The sequence below is a fragment of the Humulus lupulus genome, chromosome 9, assembly GCF_963169125.1.
Source record: "Humulus lupulus chromosome 9, drHumLupu1.1, whole genome shotgun sequence".
NCBI classification, from domain to species: domain Eukaryota; kingdom Viridiplantae; phylum Streptophyta; class Magnoliopsida; order Rosales; family Cannabaceae; genus Humulus; species Humulus lupulus.
Window position 1 is genome coordinate 121,782,273 of NC_084801.1, and position 5,081 is coordinate 121,787,353.

The 5,081-nt window shown below is 32.5% G+C and overlaps 1 long non-coding RNA gene across 1 annotated transcript; it reads right to left on the reverse strand.

Annotated features, from left to right (window-relative positions):
• Positions 1 to 518: 518 nt before the first annotated feature.
• LOC133801158 (uncharacterized) lies at positions 519 to 880 on the reverse strand. The gene is made up of 3 exons (XR_009876759.1): positions 808 to 880; positions 657 to 731; positions 519 to 565 (listed from the first exon to the last, which is right to left on the reverse strand). It is a non-coding gene; the product is annotated as an uncharacterized LOC133801158 (long non-coding RNA).
• Between the last annotated feature and the right edge of the window lie 4,201 nt (positions 881 to 5,081).

The window sequence follows — 5,081 nt, forward strand, 5'->3', positions numbered from 1 at the left end:
AGTCTAAAAGATACTACTTTCAACACAAAGAAATAAACAAAGTTACTACTTTCAAGGAGTCTTAAGTATCCTTTTCTACTTCGCTTGTCCCTTCTACAAAATAAACAAAGAAATATTTTATTGTTATTATCTAGCATCACAAATTACTTCAAGAAAAATGCTATGGAAATTATATCCAAGAAAGGACACCACATACAAAATAATGGATTCACAACTACACCAAAGCAAACAAAGAAACCAAACACTAAATTATAAGACATTAGTTATTTTTTGAGTATGAAAATGTACCTCTTGGAATAACTTTTTTAGAAGGCCATGCAACTATGGAACGAACTGCTTCTTGTATTGTAAGCATCGCATGATTAGGACGAAATAAGTAAGATTCTGGTACAATAGCAACATCAACCCATACTCGCATAAAGTCTGGTCCAAGAGGCTTTCCATGTACAGTTATCTTTGGATCACTAGAATCCCAACGACCTTCAGCAACAACATCTGCCCAGTCAAGCAAGTAGTAAGCATTCTTCCCTTCTGTAAAGTTATGTCTTTTTTCTAGTGCAATACTCTACCAAAATTATTTTAAAGACAATATATTAGTTTCTGTAATTGTTCTTCTAAAATGAAAATTTAAAACAATAACAACTTTTATAATTTACCTTAGGGGACTGAATATTGTTTGACTGCGGTACATTGCGAGACTGTCCTTCGCTTGGTGTCACTTTACCACCAACCTAAATATAAAACCAAGATAAGTTTCATTGGAAGAAAAGAAAACTAAGGTTTATAAGTGCAAGATAGAAATACCACCAAGTGTTCTTTAAGTAGATTCATCATTTCAGTCATTTTGAGCTTCATATTATGTTGCTCTTCTTCTAACTTGAAGATCTTGCTATTACACATATTAACAACAGTTAGCTTTGACCTTGTTACGCCTCTTCCTTGTCCGATTAAACGACCAGATTTTGGGTTACCAAACAATTTTGTCAAGGCATCCTCATCAGCATTGTCTGTAGTTCCAGATTTTGGGTCTTCAAGGAGAATCTCATTCAATGAACCCTGCATATAAATTAGTATAACTAATGTATGCAATATGGAAAATAAGTAAAAATTCACAAAAATTAAATGACTAATACTCACAAAAATATCAGATGCCGTTGGGTTTACAGGTTCACCATTCTTCTTGGTATGGGCTCTCCGAAAAGCATCGATTCTAGATATTTTAACATCCTCATTTTCTTTCTTCTACACAATACATCAATAGAGATTATAAAATAGAGACTACAATAATGGAAGCAAAAATACAAACAGTATAAAACTTAATTATTACCATATCATCGATTGTTCAAGCATATCCTCTTCGACTTAAGGTGTGTGGAACAACTTTCTTTCTTCTCTCTTGGTATTTGGCCCTTATATCATATTTAATAAATAAGTAAAAGAGGCATAACTATATTTAATCTAACACCAACAGAGATAAAAGAGGCAGCAACATCACTTCTTACATCATATTTCTTACCAAATGTTCTTTACTAATTTTCTTGGCAACAAATGCTCTCCATTCTACATCACTTTTTATGCAATCCGGCTTTAAGGATAGGCATTCACTCTCATTTTTTGCATTGATAATATCCTTTACAGGTCTAGATTTCCCAGCTCTCCATAGCTCTGCCATCATTTCAAAGCACATCTTTTTTTGCCAATCATCATGTAAGTCATATTGTGCCTACAATAGAATATAGAATAACATATTATATGTTTAAGTGTAGAGCTGAATATATATAAAAAAATACACTCATAAAACTTGTAATTCTACCTAAATAGATGCCCAAAGAACATCTCTCATAATTGGTGAAACTTTCCTCCAATCTGAAATAGTGTAAGGAACAACCTCTCGCACAAGAGCGCCCACAAAAGAAGAAAATTGCATTGAGTTAGTACCAACTGGTTGCCCTTTTTCATTCCAATTTATTATCCTTAAGTCATTGTTCCTCTTGGTAAGATTTTCCAATAGAGTTTTTCCCCTTGTCTTCTTGGCTAAGTTCATTACATTTGCATCTACATCTTGAGGTATTTCTTCAATCTCAGTTTGATTTGCCTCATCAGTTGTTTTTTGTAATCTAACAGATTTTCTAAGAGGTTGTTCAAGTTCTATCTCAACCACTTCTTCACATTCTGCATCAGCCACTTCTTCACATTGTGCAATAACCCCTTCTTCAAATTCTACACCAACCCTTTCCTCATCAGCTATCTCTTCATGTTCCTCCCTTACTCCCTTTTCACAAACACTATCAACTACTTTATCTACTTCATAATTAAGAGATCGTCTAGTTTTTGAACTTCCAAGTGACATCTCCATGTCTTCCACATCATCATTTGGATCTAGCTCTGCATTATAGACCATACGACGAGTTGTTGCTCTAGTACTAAGAGCAGGTGGTGAGTCAATTACAACTCTAACATGTGCAGAAAACCTACGAAGAGCACTCTTTTTCTTTAAAATAGGGATTCCAAGCAACATATCATCACAATCAGCTTGAGTCTTCAATGATGCTTTTCGCTTTTTGGCCACAAGATTGCATAAAGCACCTAGACGAAGGTGTTTTTTTGGAGATCTTCGTAATGTACTCATTTTTCAAGTTGAAATTGTTGCAATATAAAAAGAAAGATAACATAGTATATAAATCAGAAATGCGGATCACCAAAGAGTAATAAACATACACCAAAACCATAAAACCAGAATTATTTCATTCAAATTAAAATAAAATCATAAAGTGCACCATAGAGAGTAATAAAACCAGATTTGTTTCATTCAACAAAAGAGTAATAATACACCAAAATTACATACAAAAAGTGTAAGCAGATTTGTTTCATTCAAAGTACATAAGAGACAACAGGAAACTCAATTTTCTTCATTGGATTCAAGTCCAAAACACCCTCTATTTGAATCCTTTAAAGTTATATACCAATTACTTGACTCATTCACCCTTGCATAAAAAGCTTTTTTCACTTGTGAAGCTAATACAAATGGATCCCTAATGGATTGAGCTTGTCTTATATTATAATTTACAAGCGTATAGAACTCTGACTTCTTAACACCCATTCGAATATTCGCCCAATCGCACCAAAACAATGGCACCTTAAAAGTACGATTTAATAGTCTCTAGTTCTAGAGATTCTAGTGTTGTTTTTAATTTGAAAATCAGATTCTAAAATGGTAGCCACTAGCTAATTGGGTTTGGATCAAAGACAAGATTTTAGCTTGGGTTATGGCAATTAAATATAATCTGTACATATAGAAATAATGAAAACAATATGACTAAATGAAAATTTTAATCTATACATATAATGAAAAACCTAACCTATACATATAAAATCTTACCTAACCATCTATCAATACCAAGTCAAAAAATTCAAACAACAGACAATAAGTTTTCTTCCTTATATCACCGCAACACACAAACAAATTTTCCAGAACCTACTTCTCTAATACACACAAGTTTTCAACCTTCCGTTATCACCGCAGCACACAATTTTAATCTCAGAACCTACTTCTCTATGAATGAATATTTAAGATATTCAAACTCCTCTAACATTTTTAAGTTATTAATAATAAGAGTTAAAAGAACAAATTCCGTACCTCTTGCAAATTAACTTTGCAATGCTCCTTGCCAATTCGATCCCCAACCTAAAGAATATAATCAATACTTAAAAGATTAATACAAAATTAAAATTTGTCAATAGATATTAAAACAGCCTTTGAAATCCAAAATTTATCTAATTCGATCTTAAAATTTGGGGATAAAATATATACACACATTTACTTTAAAGGCATTTTAAGTATGACTTAGTATATTCAGTATATACTCTGGCTGAAATTACAGAGAGAAATTGAAAGGGTAAAGGCTAAACTAAAATTTAGAAGTGATAACCAAAATCTAGGCAAAGTAAATGAGAAATGACCAGCAGGGAAAATGAGTTCATCAAGCGTAGCTAATGAGTGAAAATGAGAAATAACCAACAGAATATAAGCAGTAAAAAAAAGAACTTAGAAGTGATATTCTTTCAAGGCAAAGTAAATGAGACATAAATTCATCAAGCGTAGCTAAAAATGAGAAATATGAATGAATATAATCTGTCTTATTAATCTAAACCATACAAAGACAAATATTTACAGGAGAGCTATTGAAAAACTGAAAAGGAAACTAATTTTAATAATTGGCAAAAGACATGCATGATAGTGTGATGATCTTTTAGCACCTACAGAAGTCTTGTGTTGTGATTGGCTCTTGTTATACATGTCATCTGTTTTAACTAGTCCAAACTTGCTTAACCCTGACTAGTAATTACTTGTTTATCATTTATGATTGACAATAACCATACAACATTTAATAGCTAATTACTTAGCATTTTTTGAGATCTAAAATCTAACTTGATTTTTAGCTTAACTTGTATATGTTTTCACTCTTGGATGGTTGATGTTCTTTTATTCTCCATTCAGCTTTCTCTTCTTTTAAGTCAAATTATTTTTCAAAAATAAAACTATCTTATTACAACCCCAAATGATTTTTTTTTAACAGACATGCATTTCTTCTGTAGTGCCACCATTCGAAAAAATTGGCCCCCCATCTCACCCTAGCTTGTCACAGTATTTTTGGTAAGGAAAGAATGACATTTTAATGAAACTTGGCCTTCCCAACATTTATACCAGTATATTTCAGAGCAAAAAATCAATCAAAGTATCTTGTCTCAAGAACAGTTCAAAATAGCAATCAAAATATGATCTTTAAACATAAACTGGTAAATTCCCAAATAAAAACTCAAAATAAACTGGTAAAGTTGATAATGGAACTCAGGAACAATTCATCAACACTTGTTTTTTGCCCCCAAAAGTACATCAACAAAAGTACTTACTACTTCTAAATGGAGGGAAGCTTCTTGGTCTCTCTCTCCAATTGCTGACTCAATTATTGAAGACTTTTGCTAAATTAAATAAGCTGAGATAAAACAGTTGCACCACTCCATCACCTCAGGACATATCATCTGTGTCAGAAACAGCCACCAGAGCCACCTCGGCTCTGTCA